Source organism: Squalius cephalus (genome assembly GCF_949319135.1).
Source record: "Squalius cephalus genome assembly, chromosome: 8".
Taxonomy (NCBI): domain Eukaryota; kingdom Metazoa; phylum Chordata; class Actinopteri; order Cypriniformes; family Leuciscidae; genus Squalius; species Squalius cephalus.
The window spans coordinates 19,681,029-19,701,028 of record NC_137129.1 but is presented as its reverse complement, the minus strand read 5'-3'; the positions used below and the strand labels follow the sequence as shown (position 1 = coordinate 19,701,028).

Here is a 20,000-nt window from a genome sequence, read left to right as displayed (position 1 = left end):
TCCGTTTACAATTTAGCATCATTAATATATTTTTATCATGTTGAAAAAGTTTGGTGGGAATAAAATAAACCTTTTAGGAGGAGTAACTAAAAACTCAGAGGCTGATTTAACAAAAAATCCATATTCAGACCAAAATATCTGACTTCCTGTTGGTTGCAGCTAATGCCTGTAAATTAGAAAGTTGTCCGGCTCGATGAGACCAATATACGTACTGATTTTTGTAATTGTGGGTAAAACTAACCCCCCCACTTTTGTCAAAAACATTTTGAAAGTGACACACTTCCTGCTGCCAGTTGGTGGCGCTATAACTTTGACTCACAATAGTCACATCCATCTGATCGGCCTCTTACCACGAACACACTGCTGAAGTTTCATCAAGATCAGTTAATGTGTGCAGAAGTTATAACACTTTGTGTTTCTCTTTTCTCGCCATAAATTCGTGTCCTCGCCACAGCCAAACCGTTTGAGATATCAAAAATCCGTCCGTAATTTAGCATCCTCAATGTCTTGACTTCATGCACACCGAGTTTGGTGGCGATTTAATTAATTCTCTAGGAGAAGTGTTTCAAATTCCACAGCAAGCGTTCTCCAAACAACCCATAATTGCCGACTTCCTGTTGGGCTGGCGTAAAATTTAGAGCACGAAAGTTGTTCGGCCCGATGAGATCTATATGTGTACCGAGTTTCATATCATTACATGCAAGTGTGTTTGATTTATGGACAAGTGTTCGGATCCCGTTCCAGGGGGCGCTGTTGAGCCCCCCTGCCACGCCCGGGTACCAGCTTCAGCCCGGCCCTGATGGCCGCGGGTTCTGACCTGTGTGCAAAGTTTCAAGAGTTTTCGAGCACGTTAAAGGCCCCAAAAGCCCCTGAAACCTTGAAAAACAGGAATTTTAAACAAATCTCACTCAAAAGACAAATCCCCCCACCCCTCACACACACAGAGACGCAGAGGCAGAGAGAGAGAGGGAGAGAATTCTCCAAAAAATCACATTCAAACCAAAATATCTCACTTCCTGTTGGTCACAGCTTATGACTATAAATTAGAAAGTTGTCCGGCTTGATGAGAACAATATACATAACGATTTTTGTGACTCTACTTAAAACTAAGCCCCCATTTTTGACTAAAGGTGGCGCTACTGAGCCCCTCACCACGCCCGTTTCTGAAACTTTGCACATGTCTACTGGATAATAAATGTGATGTGTCTATCGAGTTTCATCCAATTTCAAGTATGTTAAGAGTCTCAAAAGCATCTGAAAAGAATATTAAAGTTTGATGCGTTGCCACGGCAACAGTATTTAAGATATCAATAAACCTTTCACAGGTCTACATCTGCCGTGTGTCTACATTATACACATAAAGTTTGAAGCAAATCGGGTAAAAATAAGAGGGTGATTTCAAAGCATTTTGAAAGTGACACACTTCCTGCTGCCAGTTGGTGGCGCTATAACTTTGACTCACAATAGTCACATCAATGTGATCGGCCTCTTACAACGAACACACTGCGGAAGTTTCATCAAGATCAGTTAATGTATGCAGAAGTTATAACACACTTCCTGTTTATCTTTTCTCGCTATAAATTCGTTTCATCGCCACGGCCAAACCGTTCGAGATATCAAAAATCCGTCCGCAATTTAGCATCCTCAATGTCTTGACTTCATGCTGACCGAGTTTGGTGGGGATCGGATCAATTCCCTAGGAGGAGTATTTCACATTCCATTGTATGCGTTTTCCAAACAACGTATAATAACCGACTTCCTGTTGGGCTGGTGTAAAACTTAGAGATCTATATGTGTACTGAGTTTCATATTATTACATGCAAGCGTGTTTGATTTATGGACCAAGTTTTCAGACACCATTCCAGGGGGCGCTGTCGAGCCCCCCTGCCACGCCCGGGTACCAGCTTCAGTCCGGCCCTGATGGCCGCGGGTTCTGACGTGTGTGCAAAATTTCAAGAGTTTTTGAGCATGTTAAGGGCCCTAAAAGTGCCCGAGAAGTAGAAAAAAATAATAATAATAATAAACAATAATCCTACCGAAAACAATAGGGCCTTCGCCCTTTCAGGGCTTGGGCCCTAATAATAATAAACAATAATCCTACCGAAAACAATAGGGCCTTCGCCCTTTCAGGGCTTGGGCCCTAAATATAGCTGCGAGCAGCGATTACGGGCCCAAGCCGGTGGCACCGCAATCCTGGTGCCAGGGTGGCGGTGCCGGCGGCTTTGGCCCTCCATCGCTGCTCGCAGCTATATTTATATTTATATATATATATATATATATATATATATATATATATATATATATATATATATATATATATATACACACACACACACATATATATATATATATATATATACACACACACACATACATACATATATATATATATAAATAAATTTAAGGGACTTGACACAGATCATTTTACTTGCCTGACCTAATTAGAACAAAGAAAAAAATAAAATAAAATAATAAGTAGGGGATCACTAAATCGAGAGAATTATTCTGATTTTATGATACACTCAAAATATTCCACAACAAATCCTTTAAATGTAATGATATTCAGAACGGAACAAGAATAAAAACTTAAAAATAAACTATAAACAAAGCCAAAACGAAAAAATAAATATAATAATAAAAATTAATTTCAAGCAATCCATGGCATGATTTATTTATTTTTTGGACTAAAACATTCTGGCTTTTTTTAAACTCAAACATAATTCTTAAATTGAATAATAATAATAATAAAAGAATAAAATGGGTTTAGTTCTGATTTCGTTGAAATCGCTCGCTCTCCGTACCTAACTTTTCCTGAATACAATCACTATTGAAACTGTGATATTGATTTCATACAACAGGTTATTAACAGTTAAAATGAAGTCATTTACATTTTAGATGCAATATTGACTGTTTTTGTTCTGTTTCAGCAGCGGAAATAGTTAAACAAAGATCACAGAAGAACGCATCTCACAGGAACGTGTTTTCTCATAACTGAATGATTCAGCATTTTGAACGAATTGGTTGACTCAAAGATTGAATGATCAATCCATAAACATCTGTTTATGTTTATGGATTGGATGTTTATGGATCCATGTTTATGGATATGTATGTTATGGATTACGAATCATTTGAACGAATGAATCAATGACTCGCTCATTAAGACGGTCACTTGGCGACATCTAATGGCGGTTTAGTGTTGTTTAAAAGCATAATTCTTTCCAACGTGTGTGTGATTTGTGTGTGCACCATTATAAATGTCCGTGCGGACGTCCGTATTTTTCTTTCACTTTTATATTAGCGATACAAAAGCACCCGCTCGTGTCACACACGTCGATTAACCGGTGGGAAAATATCCTCAGACACATACCTAATAAATGTATATTTAAATACATTATTGGCCTAGCTGGTAAAAAGTTTTATATATTATTTTGATGTCCTTTTGGACACAAGAGGGCAGTATAGCCCTATGTATGACTTGAATTTTTTTTTTTACTTTACTGTTTTAAAATTTAGAATAAAATTAGAATAAAATTCTTTTTAAAAACAGAATAAAATGGGTTTAGTTGTGATATTTGTATACTTTTATATAGAAATAAATGGCATAAAATTACATTTTTAGAAGATTTGAGGCTTTTAGTGCCTTTTGGAGGCTGATTTTGCAAAAAATCCACATTCAAACCAAAATATCTGACTTCCTGATGGTCGGAGCTAATGACTTTACATTAGAAAGTTGTCCGGGTCGATGAGATCAACATACGTACTGAGTTGTGCTACTGTAGGTAAAACAACCCCCCCAACTTTTGTCAAAAGCATTTTGAAAGTGACACATTTCCTGCTGCCAGTTGGTGGCGCTATAACTTTGACACACAATAGTTACATCCATCTGATCGGCCTCTTACCATGAACAAACTGCTGAAGTTTCATCAAGATCAGTTAATGTATGCATTAGTTATAACACTTCGTTTTTCTCTTTTCTCGCCATTAATTCGTTTCCTCGCCACAGCCAAACCGTTCGAGATATCAAAAATCCGTCCGCAATTTAGCATCATCAATGTCTTGACTTCACGCTGACCGACTTTGGAGGCGAATCGATGTATTTCCTAGGAGGAGTACATTAAATTCCACAGCAAGCGTTTCCAAACAACCCTAAATAGCCGACTTCCTGTTGGGCTGGCGTAAAACTTAGAGCACGAAAGTTGTTCGGCCCGATGAGATCTATATGTGTACCGAGTTTCAAATTATTTCATGCAAGCGTGTTTGATATATGGACCAAGTTTTAGAACCCCGTTCAAGGGGGCGCTGTCGAGCCCCCCTGCCACGCCCGGCTACCAGATTCAGCCCGGCCCTGATGGCCGCGGGTTCTGACCTGTGTACAAAGTTTCAAGAGTTTTCGAGCACGTTTAGGGACCCAAAAGCCCCAGAAACCTTGAAAAACAAATGAAAAAGTAAATCTCACTCAACTGACAAATCACCCCCACCCCTCACACACTCAGAGACAGAGAGAGAGAAATTTCTCCAAAAAATCACATTCAAACCAAAATATCTGACTTTCTGTTGCTTTGAGCTAATAAGTGTAAATTAGAAAGTTGTCCGGCTCGAAAAGAACAATATACATACCAAGTTTTGTGATTCTAGGTAAAACTAAGCCCCCATTTTTGACTAAAGGTGGCGCTACTGAGCCCCTCACCACGCCCGTTTCTGAAACTTTGCCCATGTCTACTGGATAATAAGTGTGATGTGTCTGTCGAGTTTCATGCAATTTCAAGTATGTTAAGAGTCTCAAAAGCATCAAAAAAGAATATTAAAGTTTGATGCGTTGCCATGGCAACAGTATCTAAGATATCAATAATCCTTTCACAGGTCTACATCTGCCGTGTGTCTACATCATACACATAAAGTTTGAAGCAAATCAGGTAAAAATAAGAGAGTGATTTCAAAGCATTTTGAAAGTGACACTTCCTGCTGCCAGTTGGTGGCGCTATAACTTTGACTCACAATAATCACATCCTTGTGTTCGGCCTCTGAAAACGAACACACTGCTGAAGTTTCATCAAGATCAGATAATGTATGCTGAAGTTATAACACACTTCCTGTGTCCCTTATTCGCCATAAATTCGTTTCCTTGCCACGGCCAAACCGTTCGAGATATCAAAAATCCGTCCGCAATTTAGCATCCTCAATGTCTTGACTTCATGCTGACCGAGTTTGGAGGCGATTGGATGAATTCTCTAGGAGGAGTACATTAAATTCCACAGCATGCGTTTCAAAACAACCCATAATAGCCGACTTCCTGTTGGGCTGGCGTAAAAAGTAAAAGTACGAAAGTTGTTCGGCCCGATGAGATCTATATGTGTACCGAGTTTCATATTATTACATGCAAGCGTGTCTGATTTATGGACCAAGTTTTCGGACCCCGTTCAAGGGGGCGCTGTCGAGCCACCCTGCCACGCCCGGGTACCAGCTTCAACCCAGCCCTGATGGCCACGGGTTCTGACCCGTGTGCAAAGTTTCAAGAGTTTTCGAGCACGTTAAGGGTCTCAAAAGTGCCCGAAAGGTTGACAGAAAAATAATAATAATAATAATAATAATAATAATAAATATAGCTGCGAGCAGCGATTACGGGCCCAAGCCGGTGGCACCGCAACCCCGGTGCCTTTAGTTACCTAAAGGCACCGGGGTGGCGGTACCGCCGGCTTTGGCCCTTCATCACTGCTCGCAGCTATATTTATATATATATATATATAAAAGACCAAAAATATTACTTGACTTACCTTATTCTGATTTTATGATACACTCAAAATATTCCACAACAAATCCTTTAAATTTAATGTAAAAATAAAAATGAAAGAAAGCAGTGTTGGGCTCACGTAACCCTCTTGTTTCAACATTTGCGATGTATTTGGATGCTAAACTATTCTTTATTATAGGCTTTGTTCTTCACTCATGTTCCAATATCGATGGAAAAAATCATCCTCCTCACAAGCGCAAAAATGTGCTTGGAAACATCACAGTGGAGCGGTGCTTACTGTGAATGTATGAATTGTACTACTGACTATTTAGAGCAGTGTAATTTTTATATGTTAGGTTGACTATTTTATTATTATATTTTATGAAGGCTATAATGAACAGGCAGCGATGTCAAGATTACAATGCTGGAATGTGTGTGTGTGTGTGTGTGTGTGTGTGTGTGTGTGTGTGTGTGTGTGTGTGTGTGTGTGTTCATGTTTTTCTATCCCGGTGGGGACTTCAACCTGAATGCACACCGACTCATGGGGACTCGTGTCACAGTGGGGACCTAAATAGAGGTCCCCATGGGTAAACAAGCTTATAAATCATACAGAATGAGTTTTTTTTGGAAATGTAAAAATGCAGAAAGTTTTCTGGGATAGGTAGGTTTAGGGGTAGGGTTAGTGTGAGGAGATAGAATATACAGTTTGTACAGTATAAAACCATTAAGTCTATGGAGAGTCCCAACAAAGATAGTAAACCGTGTGTGTGTGTGTGTGTGTGGCGTGGGTGCGATTGAAAAAAAAAAACATACTCCGTCATTATACAGGACGACATTCAAACTGCAAAGTGTTAACTTATATTTGTGTACAGTCGCAATAAAACACAACATTGTGCTTTTGTAAAATAATTTCAAGCAATCCTCCCCCCAAAAGGTGCTAATTTTAAAATTAAACTAAAATGCTCATATTAGCGATTTAAAACGGTGCGCATCCACGGTGAGGAACGAGCAGAACAGAGTGAACGTTTTTCAGTTAATTCCTACTTCTATAGGAATTCATTTGAAACGCTCGCTCAACCACTATCAATGTCAGTGCGGACTAACATATTTTACTTTCGTTTTTAAGTTGGCAATTCAAAAGCCCCCAGCGGTGTTACACGTCGATTAACCGGTGGGAAAAAATCCTCAGACACATACCTAATAAATGTATATTTAAATACAATATTGGCCTACCTGGTAAAAAGTTTTATATACTATTTTGATGTCCTTTTGGACACAAGAGGGCAGTATAGCCCTATGTTTGCTTTTTTGTTTAACCAAATAGCACTAAATAGCCTGTTTTTAACTTTTTCATTCTTCTTGAATTGCAAAAACAGAATAAAATGGGTTTAGTTGTGATATTTGTATACTTTTATATAGAAATAAATGGTATATAATTACATTTTTAGAAGATTTTTAGTGTTTCCTTTTTGGACATTACTTTAATCCCTCGCCATAGCAAAACCGTTTAAGATATTTATTATCCATTCATAATTTAGCATATTTAATGTATTTTCATCATGTTGAAAAAGTTTGGTGGGAATAAAATAAATAGTTTAAGAGGAGTGGCTAAAAATTCAGAGGCTGATTTAGCAAAAAAAATCCAAATTCAGACCAAAATATCTGACTTCCTGATGGCTGGAGCTAATGAATGTAAATTAGAAAGTTGTCCGGCTTGATGAGAACAATATACAAACAATTTTTTTTTTACTGTAGTTAAAACTAACCCCCCCACTTTTGTCAAAAGCATGTTGAAAGTGACACACTTCCTGCTGCCAGTTGGTGGCGCTATAACTTTGACTCACAATAGCTACATCCATCTGATCGGCCTCTTACCACGAACACACTGCTGAAGTTTCATCAAGATCAGTTAATGTATGCAGAAGTTATTCCACTTCGTGTTTCTCTTTTCTCGCCATAAATTTGATTCCTCGCCACGGCCAAACCGTTCAAGATATCAAAAATCCGTCCGCAATTTAGCATCCTCAAAGTCTTGACTACATGCTGACTGAGTTTGGAGGTGATTGAATGAATTCTCTAGGAGGAGTACATCACATTCCACAGCAAGCGTTTTCCAAACAACCCATAATAGCCGACTTCCTGTTGGGCTGGCGTGAAACTTGACAGAGGGAAAGTTGTTCGGCCCGATGACATCTATATGTGTACCGAGTTTCATATTAATTCATGCAAGCGTGTTTGATATATGGACCAAGTTTTCAGACCCCGTTCAAGGGGGCGCTGTTGAGCCCCCCTGCCACGCCCGTTTCTGAAACTTTTCACATGTCTACTGGCTAATAAGTGTTATGTGTCTGTCGAGTTTCATCCAATTTCAAGCATGCTAAGAGTCTCAAACGCATCCGAAAAGAACATTAAAGTTTGATGCGTTGCCACGGCAACAGTATCTAAGATATCAATAATCCTTTCACAGGTCTACATCTGCCGTGTATCTACATTATACACATAAAGTTTGAAGCAAATCGGGTAAAACTAAGCGGGTGATTTCAAAGCATTTTGAAAGTGACAAACTTCCTGCTGCCAGTTGGTGGCGCTATAACTTTGACTCACAATAATTACATCCATCTGATCGGCCTTTTACCACGAACATATTGCTGAAGTTTCATCAAGATCAGTTAATGTATGCAGAAGTTATAACACACTTCCTGTGTCCCATTATTCGCCATAAATTCGATTCCTCGCCACGGCCAAACCGTTCGAGATATAAAAAATCCGTTCGCAATTTAGCATCCTCAATGTCTTGACTTCATTCACACCGAGTTTGGTGGCGATCCGATGAATTCCCTAGGAGGAGTATTTCACATTCCATTGTATGCGTTTTCCAAACAACGTATAATAACCGACTTCCTGTTGGGCTGGTGTAAAACTTAGAGCACGAAAGTTGTTCGGCCCGATGAGATCTATATGTGTACTGAGTTTCATATTATTACATGCAAGCGTGTTTGATTTATGGACCAAGTTTTCAGACACCATTCCAGGGGGCGCTGTCGAGCCGCCGTGCCACGCCCGGGTACCAGCTTCAGTCCGGCCCTGATGGCCGCAGGTTCTGACGTGTGTGCAAAATTTCAAGAGTTTTTGAGCATGTTAAGGGCCCCAAAAGTGCCCGAAAGGTTGACAAAATAATAATAATAATAATAAATATAGCTGCGAGCAGCGATTACGGGCCCAAGCCGGTGGCACCGCAATCCTGGTGCCAGGGTGGCGGTGCCGGCGGCTTTGGCCCTCCATCGCTGCTCGCAGCTGTATTTATATTTATATATATATATATATACACACACACACATATATATGTATATATATATATATATATATATATATATATATATATATATATATATATATATATATATATATACACACACACACATACATACATATATATATATATATATATATATATATATATATATATATATATAAATTTAAGGGACAAGACACAGATAATTTTACTTGCCTGACCTAATTAGAACAAAGAAAAAAATAAAATAAAATAATAAGTAGGGGATCACTAAATTGAGAGAATTATTCTGATTTTATGATACACTCAAAATATTCCACAACAAATCCTTTAAATGTAATGATATTCAGAACGGAACAAGAATAAAAACTTAAAAATAAACTATAAACAAAGCCAAAACGAAAAAATAAATATAATAAAAAAATTTAATTTCAAGCAATCCATGGCATGATTTATTTATTTTTTGGACTAAAACATTCTGGCTTTTTTTAAACTCAAACATAATTCTTAAATTGAATAATAATAATAATAAAAGAATAAAATGGGTTTAGTTCTGATTTCGTTGAAATCGCTCGCTCTCCGTACCTAACTTTTCCTGAATACAATCACTATTGAAACTGTGATATTGATTTCATACAACAGGTTATTAACAGTTAAAATGAAGTCATTTACATTTTAGATGCAATATTGACTGTTTTTGTTCTGTTTCAGCAGCGGAAATAGTTAAACAAAGATCACAGAAGAACGCATCTCACAGGAACGTGTTTTCTCATAACTGAATGATTCAGCATTTTGAACGAATTGGTTGACTCAAAGATTGAATGATCAATCCATAAACATCTGTTTATGTTTATGGATTGGATGTTTATGGATCCATGTTTATGGATCTGTATGTTATGGATTACGAATCATTTGAACGAATGAATCAATGACTCGCTCATTAAGACGGTCACTTGGCGACATCTAATGGCGGTTTAGTGTTGTTTAAAAGCATAATTCTTTCCAACGTGTGTGTGATTTGTGTGTGCACCATTATAAATGTCCGTGCGGACGTCCGTATTTTTCTTTCACTTTTATATTAGCGATACAAAAGCACCCGCTCGTGTCACACACGTCGATTAACCGGTGGGAAAATATCCTCAGACACATACCTAATAAATGTATATTTAAATACATTATTGGCCTAGCTGGTAAAAAGTTTTATATATTATTTTGATGTCCTTTTGGACACAAGAGGGCAGTATAGCCCTATGTATGACTTGAATTTTATTTTTTACTTTACTGTTTTAAAATTTAGAATAAAATTAGAATAAAATTCTTTTTAAAAACAGAATAAAATGGGTTTAGTTGTGATATTTGTATACTTTTATATAGAAATAAATGGTATAAAATTACATTTTTAGAAGATTTGAGGCTTTTAGTGCCTTTTGGAGGCTGATTTTGCAAAAAATCCACATTCAAACCAAAATATCTGACTTCCTGATGGTCGGAGTTAATGACTTTAAATTAGAAAGTTGTCCGGGTCGATGAGATCAACATACGTACTGAGTTGTGCTACTGTAGGTAAAACAACCCCCCCAACTTTTGTCAAAAGCATTTTGAAAGTGACACATTTCCTGCTGCCAGTTGGTGGCGCTATAACTTTGACACACAATAGTTACATCCATCTGATCGGCCTCTTACCATGAACAAACTGCTGAAGTTTCATCAAGATCAGTTAATGTATGCATTAGTTATAACACTTCGTTTTTCTCTTTTCTCGCCATTAATTCGTTTCCTCGCCACAGCCAAACCGTTCGAGATATCAAAAATCCGTCCGCAATTTAGCATCATCAATGTCTTGACTTCACGCTGACCGACTTTGGAGGCGAATCGATGTATTTCCTAGGAGGAGTACATTAAATTCCACAGCAAGCGTTTCCAAACAACCCTAAATAGCCGACTTCCTGTTGGGCTGGCGTAAAACTTAGAGCACGAAAGTTGTTCGGCCCGATGAGATCTATATGTGTACCGAGTTTCAAATTAATTCATGCAAGCGTGTTTGATATATGGACCAAGTTTTAGAACCCCGTTCAAGGGGGCGCTGTTGAGCCCCCCTGCCACGCCCGGCTACCAGATTCAGCCCCGCCCTGATGGCCGCGGGTTCTGACCTGTGTGCAAAGTTTCAAGAGTTTTCGAGCACGTTTAGGGACCCAAAAGCCCCAGAAACCTTGAAAAACAAATGAAAAAGTAAATCTCACTCAACTGACAAATCACCCCCACCCCTCACACACTCAGAGACAGAGAGAGAGAGAAATTTCTCCAAAAAATCACATTCAAACCAAAATATCTGACTTTCTGTTGCTTTGAGCTAATAAGTGTAAATTAGAAAGTTGTCCGGCTCGATAAGAACAATATACATACCAAGTTTTGTGATTCTAGGTAAAACTAAGCCCCCATTTTTGACTAAAGGTGGCGCTACTGAGCCCCTCACCACGCCCGTTTCTGAAACTTTGCCCATGTCTACTGGATAATAAGTGTGATGTGTCTGTCGAGTTTCATGCAATTTCAAGTATGTTAAGAGTCTCAAAAGCATCAAAAAAGAATATTAAAGTTTGATGCGTTGCCATGGCAACAGTATCTAAGATATCAATAATCCTTTCACAGGTCTACATCTGCCGTGTGTCTACATCATACACATAAAGTTTGAAGCAAATCAGGTAAAAATAAGAGAGTGATTTCAAAGCATTTTGAAAGTGACACACTTCCTGCTGCCAGTTGGTGGTGCTATAACTTTGACTCACAATAATCACATCCTTGTGTTCGGCCTCTGAAAACGAACACACTGCTGAAGTTTCATCAAGATCAGATAATGTATGCTGAAGTTATAACACACTTCCTGTGTCCCTTATTCGCCATAAATTCGTTTCCTTGCCACGGCCAAACCGTTCGAGATATCAAAAATCCGTCCGCAATTTAGCATCCTCAATGTCTTGACTTCATGCTGACCGAGATTGGAGGCGATTGGATGAATTCTCTAGGAGGAGTACATTAAATTCCACAGCATGCGTTTCAAAACAACCCATAATAGCCGACATCCTGTTGGGCTGGCGTAAAAAGTAAAAGTACGAAAGTTGTTCGGCCCGATGAGATCTATATGTGTACCGAGTTTCATATTATTACATGCAAGCGTGTCTGATTTATGGACCAAGTTTTTGGACCCCGTTCAAGGGGGCGCTGTCGAGCCACCCTGCCACGCCCGGGTACCAGCTTCAGCCCAGCCCTGATGGCCGCGGGTTCTGACCCGTGTGCAAAGTTTCAAGAGTTTTCGAGCACGTTAAGGGTCTCAAAAGTGCCCGAAAGGTTGACAGAAAAATAAGAATAATAATAATAAATATAGCTGCGAGCAGCGATTACGGGCCCAAGCCGGTGGCACCGCAACCCCGGTGCCTTTAGTTACCTAAAGGCACCGGGGTGGCGGTACCGCCGGCTTTGGCCCTTCATCGCTGCTCGCAGCTATATTTATATATATATATATATATATATATATATATATATATATATATATATATATATATATATATAAAAGACCAAAAATATTGCTTGACTTACCTTATTCTGATTTTATGATACACTCAAAATATTCCACAACAAATCCTTTAAATTTAATGTAAAAATAAAAATGAAAGAAAGCAGTGTTGGGCTCACGTAACCCTCTCATTAGAATCAAAATGTTTCAACATTTGCGATGTATTTGGATGCTAAACTATTCTTTATTATAGGCTTTGTTCTTCACTCGTGTTCCAATATCGATGGAAAAAATCATCCTCTTCACAAGCGCAAAAATGTGCTTGGAAACACCACAGTGGAGCGGTGCTTACTGTGAATGTATGAATTGTACTACTGACTATTTAGAGCAGTGTAATTGTTATATGCTAGGTTGACTATTTTATTATTATATTTTATGAAGGCCATAATGAACAGGCTGCGATGTCAAGATTACAATGCTGGAATGTGTGTGTGTGTGTGTGTTCATGTTTTTCTATCCCGGTGGGGACTTCAACCTGAATGCATACAGACTCATGGGGACTCGTGTCACAGTGGGGACCTAAATAGAGGTCCCCATGGGTAAACAAGCTTATAAATCATACAGAATGAGTTTTTTTGGAAATGTAAAAATGCAGAAAGTTTTCTGTGATAGGTAGGTTTAGGGGTAGGGTTAGTGTGAGGAGATAGCATATACAGTTTATACAGTATAAAAAAAATTAAGGCTATGGAGAGTCCCCACAAAGATAATAAACCGTGTGTGTGTGTGTGTGTGTGTGGCGTGGGCGCGTTTGAACAGTGGACACATAAAAACATACTCCGTCATTATACAGGACGACATTCAAACTGCAAAGTGTTAACTTATATTTGTGTACAGTCGCAATAAAACACAACATTGTGCTTTTGTAAAATAATTTCAAGCAATCAACCCCCGAAAGGCGCTAATTTTAAAATTAAACTAAAATGCTCACAGCTGCACGGGCATTCATAACGGTGCGCGTCCACGGCGAGGAACGAGCGAGGAATGTTTTTCAGTTAATTCCTACTTCCATAGGAATTCATTTGAAATGCTTGCTCAACCACTATCAATGTCAGTGCGGACGAACATATTTTACTTTCGTTTTTAAGTTGGCGATTCAAAAGCCCCCAGTGGTGTCACACGTCGATTAACCGGTGGTAAAATATTCTCAAAGTCACATATTACCTAGTATATTTTTATATAGATACAATAGGCCTACCTGATTTTGAACACAAGAGGGCAGTATAGCCCTATGTATAAGGAGGAGTAACTAAAAACTCAGTCTGAAATATCCAAAAAATCCACATTCAGACCAAAGTATCTGACTTCCAGATGGCCGGAACTAATGAATGTAAATTAGAAAGTTGTCCGGCTTGATGAGTACAATATACAAACAATTTTTTTTTTACTGTAGTTAAAACTAACCTGCCCACTTTTGTCAAAAGCATGTTGAAAGTGACACACTTCCTGCTGCCAGTTGGTGGCGCTATAACTTTGACTCACAATAGTTACATCCATCTGATCGGCCTCTTACCACGAACACACTGCTGAAGTTTCATCAAGATCAGTTAATGTGTGCATAAGTTATTCCACTTCGTGTTTCTCTTTTCTCGCCATAAATTCGTTTCCGCGCCACGGCCAAACCGTTCGAGATATCAAAAATCCGTCCGCAATTTAGAATCCTCAATGTCTTGACTTCATACACACCGAGTTTGGTGGGGATTGGATGAATTCTCTAGGAGGAGTACTTCGCATTCCACAGCAAGCGTTTTCCAAACAACCCATAATAGCCGACTTCCTGTTGGGCTGGCGTAAAACTTGACCGGGGGAAAGTTGTTCGGCCCGATGAGATCTGTATGTGTACCGAGTTTCATATTAATTCATGCAAGCGTGTTTGATCTATGGACCAAGTTTTGGGACACCGTTCAAGGGGGCGCTGTTGAGCCCCCCTGCCACGCCCGGGTACCAGCTTCAGCCCGTCCCTGATGGCAGGGGGTTCTGACTTGTGTGCAAAGTTTCAAGAGTTTTTGAGCACGTTAAGGACCCCAAAAGCCCCTGAAACCTTGATTAACAATATAAAAGCAATAGTCAAATCCCCCCCTCCCCTCACACACACAGAGACACAGAGAGAGGGAGAGAAAATTCTTCAGAAAATCCACATTCAAACCAAAATATCTCTCTTCCTGTTGGTCGGAGATCGTTAATGTAAATTAGAAAGTTGTCCGTCTTGATGAGAACCATACACATACCAAGTTTTGTTGCTGTTGATAAAACTAACCCCCCCACTTATGACTAAAGGTGGCGCTACTGAGCCATTTCACCACGCCCGTTTCTGAAACTTTGCACTTGTCTACTGGATAATAAATGTGATGTGTCTGTCGAGTTTCATGCATTTTCAAGCATGTGAAGAGTCTCAAAAGCATCCGAAAAGAATATTAAAGTTTAATGCGTTGCCACGGCAACAGTATCTAAGATATCAATAATCCTTTCACAGGTCTACATCTTCCGTGTGTCTACATTATACACATAAAGTTTTAATCAAATCGGGTAAAAATAAGAGGGTGATTTCAAAGCATTTTGAAAGTGACACACTTCCTGTTGCCAGTTGGTGGCGCTATAACTTTGACTCACAAATTTCACATCCATGTGATCGGCCTCTTACAACTAACACACTGCTGAAGTTTCATCAAGATCAGTTAATGTATGCAGAAGTTATAACACACTTCCTGTTTGAATTATTCGCCATAAATTTGTTTCCTTGCCACGGCCAAACCGTTCGAGATATCAAAAATCCGTCCGCAATTTAGCATCCTCAATGTCTTGACTTCATGCCGACCGAGTTTGGAGGCGAATGGATGTATTTCCTAGGAGGAGTACATCAAATTCCACAGCATGCGTTTCCAAACAACCCATAATAGCTGACTTCCTGTTGGTCTGGCGTAAAACTTAGAGCACGAAAGTTGTTCGGCCCGATGAGGTCTATATGTGTACCGAGTTTCATATTATTACATGCAAGCGTGTCTGATTTATGGACAAGTGTTCGGATCCTGTTCCAGGGGGCGCTGTCGAGGCCCCCTGCCACTCCCGGTTACCAGCTTCAGCCCGGCCCTGATGGCCGCGGGTTCTGACCTGTGTGCAAAATTTCAAGAGTTTTTGAGCATGTTAAGGGCCCCAAAAGTGCCCGAAAGGTTGACAAAATAATAATAATAATAATAATAATAATAAATATAGCTGCGAGCAGCGATTACGGGCCCAAGCCGGTGGCACCGCAACCCCGGTGCCTTTAGTTACCTAAAGGCACCGGGGTGGCGGTACCGCCGGCTTTGGCCCTCCATCGCTGCTCGCAGCTATATTTATATATATATATATATATATATATATATATATATATATATATATATATATATATATATATATATATATATATACATATACATACATACATACACACACATACATATGTATATATATATATTAGGGTTGGGCGGTATTACGGTAATATCGGATACCGCGGGATCTTAAAATAGCACCGGTATCAGTTTCAATACCGTCATTACCGGCACTTATATATAGCATATAATATATATAATTTATTTATTGCCTAAAAAATGCTTATGTGTGGTTGCAGTTTGGCAATATTTCTGGTTCCAACCGAATGAGAAGGGAGAGGCGGTAAATACTGACGAGGCAATTTGTAAATTGTTCCATAAAAAGGTGACCGCGAGAGATGTAAACACCTCTAACCTAATGTCGCATCTCCGAAACTACCACCCACTCACTGCTGCCAGGATGCATTTTATTCTCGAGTTCATTAAATAAGCGCATTAAGTTTCGTATTTGTTAAAATATTATTATGTTATTTTTTCCATCTTTCTTAATTATGAAAAGTGAACAGCACAAATAAGATGGGATGCATCGGGAGTCAGACGATTTGACCACTTCAATAAATTTAGTTTTGTAAAAGGCCTCTTTAAAACGAATTTCGTTTTGTATAAATTGTATCTTAATTTTAATAATTTTTTCATCAACCAATTGCCTATATATTTAATATAATCATGACATGATGGGCGATGGCATGCCGCGGTCACTTGCATTGAAATCTCATAAATTAACCGAAACTTGGAGATGGCGATCGTCAATTTCTTTAAACAAAACAATTCAAAACGAAAAGAAATATAGGGTAGCCTACTCTCTGATTAATCCATGATGTGCATTTCTCTCTATGGCGTTCACAGAGATGGCATCGTCAATTTCTCAAAACGAAAAGACAAAGGCCACTCTGATTATTTAATCCATGATGTGCATTTCTCTCTAGGCGCGTTCATACGGAGATGTGATCATCAATTTCAGCAAACGAAACCATACAAACCGAAAAGAAATAGACTAGCCTACTCTCTGTAATCCATGATGTGCATTTCTCTCTATCGTTCACTATGGAGATGGTGATCGTCAATTTCTTTAAACGAAACAATTCAAAACGAAAAGAAATATAGTCTGATTAATCAATGATGTGCATTTCTCTCTATATGCGCGCTCACTACAGAGATGGCGATCGTCAACTTCCACCTTTGCAGAAAAGCTTTATTAATAAAAATCAAATGGACACGCGTCACCGGATTACAAAGGCACTTCTTGCTTGTTGCACGCACACAGTATTATGTTGAATAATGGTGGGCTCGGGCTCATAATAACAGTTAATGCCGTCGACCGGACTCAGACACAACGTGCACGGCTTGATTTGTTTTTTTTGCCCGATCTGGCATTCAGTTTCTGAACTGTGTAGGCACAAACCAACAGTTTGGTGACGCCGTCTGAGCCCATTATGTCATAATTTTTAATTAGTCACGGTAATACCGTATACCCCGGTAAAATAGGGAGGGGGTTTGACGGTATCAAAATTCGAATACCGCCCAAGCCTAATATATATATATATATATATATATATATATATATATATATATATATATATATATATATATATATATATTATTGTTCAAAAGTTTGGGGTCAGTAAGATTTTTAATGTTTTTAGGAGAAGTCTCTTCTGCTCACCAAGGCTGCATTTATTGATTAAAAATACAAACAAAAACAGTAATATTGTGAAATATTATTCCAATTTAAAACAGCTGTTTTCAATTTTTAAATATTTTACATAGTAATTCATTTCTGTGATCAAAGTTGAGTTTTCAGCATCATTACTCCAGTCTTCAGTGTCACATGATCCTTCAGAAATCATACTAATATGATGATTGATGCTCAATAAATATTCATTATTATTTTCAATGTTGAAAACAGTTGTGTACAGATTTTTTTTTTCAAAATGCTTTGATGAATGTAAAGTTCAAAAGAACAGCATATATTTCAAATATATATATTTTTAACATTATAAATGTCTTTACTGTAACTGTTAATCAGTTTAACTCATCCTTCATAAATAAAAGTACTGATTTATTTTATTTATTTCCCCAAAAAATAAAATTTTAATTATTACTAACCCAAAACTTTTGAGCGGTAGTGTTTAACGTTACAAAAGCTTTAGATTTCAGATAAATGCTGTTCTTTTGAACTTTCTATTCATCAAAGACTGTACACAACTGTTTTCGACATTTAAAATAATAATGAATGTTTCTTGAGTATCAATCATCATATTAGAATAATTTCTGAAGGATCATGTGACAGTGACGACTGGAGTAATGATGCTGAAAACTCAGCTTTGATCACAGGAATAAATAACAGTTTAAAATATATTAAAATAGAAAGCAGCTGTTTTAAATTGGAATAATATTTTACAATATTACTGTTTTTGTTTGTATTTTTAATCAAATAAATGCAGCCTTGGTGAGCAGAAGAAACTTCTCTGTTATGTGCGCGCCACAGACTGCACGCACGTCCGCTTAGAGTTCCGCCGTTTGCCTTCCGTCAATATTACGTTATTAGAAAATATTTTTTTAGAGAATCGATTTTTTGACATTTGTGAATCGATTCAGAATCGTCCACGTCCGCATCGCGATGCATCTAAGAATAAATTTTTTCTGCCACCCCTAGATTTCATACAACAGGTTAATAAACAGTTACAATTAAGTCACTTACATTTTAGATGCAATGTTGACTGTTTTTGTTCTGTTTCAGCAGCGAAAATAGTTAAACAAAGATCACGGCAGAACCATCACGCATCACGTGTTTTCTCATAACTGAACGATTCAGCATTTTTAACGAATCGGTTGACTCAAAGATTGAATTATCAATCCATAAACATCTGTCTTAATCATGATCGACTCATTCGAACGAATCGTTTGAACGAATGAATCAATGACTCGCTTATTAAGATGGATGCCTGGCGACACCTAATGGCGGTTTAGTGTTGTTTAAAAGCATCATTCTTTCCCACATGTGTGTGATTTGTGTGTGCAACATTATCATTATTTTTCTTACACTATTATATTAGCGATTTAAAAGCACCCACTCGTGTCACACGTCGATTAACCGGTGGGAAAATATCCTCAGACATATACCTAATACATGTATATTTAAATACAATATTGGCCTACCTGGTAAAAAGTTTTATATACTATTTTGATGTCCTTTTGGACACAAGAGGGCAGTATAGCCCTATGTTTGCTTTTTTGTTGAACCAAATAGCACTAAATAGCCTGTTTTAACTTTTTCATTCTTCTTGAATTGCAAAAACAGAATAAAATGGGTTTAGTTGTGATATTTGTATTCTTTTATATAGAAATAAATGGTATATAATTACATTTTTAGAAGATTTTTAGTGTTTCCTTTTTGGACATTATTTAATCCCTCGCCATAGCAAAACCGTTTGAGATATTTATTATCCATTCACAATTTAGCATATTTAATGTAGTTTCATCATGTTGAAAAAGTTTGGTACGAATAAAATAAATAGTTTAAGAGGAGTGGCTAAAAATTCAGAGGCTGATTTTGCAAAAAAATCCACATTCAGACCAAAATATCTGACTTCCTGATGGCCAGAGCTATTGAATGTAAATTAGAAAGTTGTCCGGCTTGATGAGAACAATATACAAACTATTTTTTCTTTACTGTAGTTAAAACTAACCCCCCCACTTTTGTCAAAAGCATGTTGAAAGTGACACACTTCCTGCTGCCAGTTGGTGGCGCTATAACTTTGACTCACAATAGCTACATCCATCTGATCGGCCTCTTACCACGAACACACTGCTGAAGTTTCATCAAGATCAGTTAATGTATGCAGAAGTTATTCCACTTCCGTGTTTCTCTTTTCTTGCCATAAATTCGATTCCTCGCCACAGCCAAACCGTTCGAGATATCAAAAATCCGTCCGCAATTTAGCATCCTCAATGTCTTGACTACATCCACACCGAGTTTGAAGGGGGCACGGTGAATCTTCTAGGAGGAGTATTTCACATTCCACAGCAAGCGTTTTCCAAACAACC

General features: G+C 38.2%; 1 protein-coding gene across 4 annotated transcripts in view; it reads right to left on the bottom strand.

Moving 5' to 3' along the window:
• Window positions 1-20,000, bottom strand: part of ptprua (protein tyrosine phosphatase receptor type Ua) — a 582,203-nt gene that overhangs the window by 154,961 nt on the left and 407,242 nt on the right. The gene's annotated exons all lie outside the window — the stretch shown is intronic.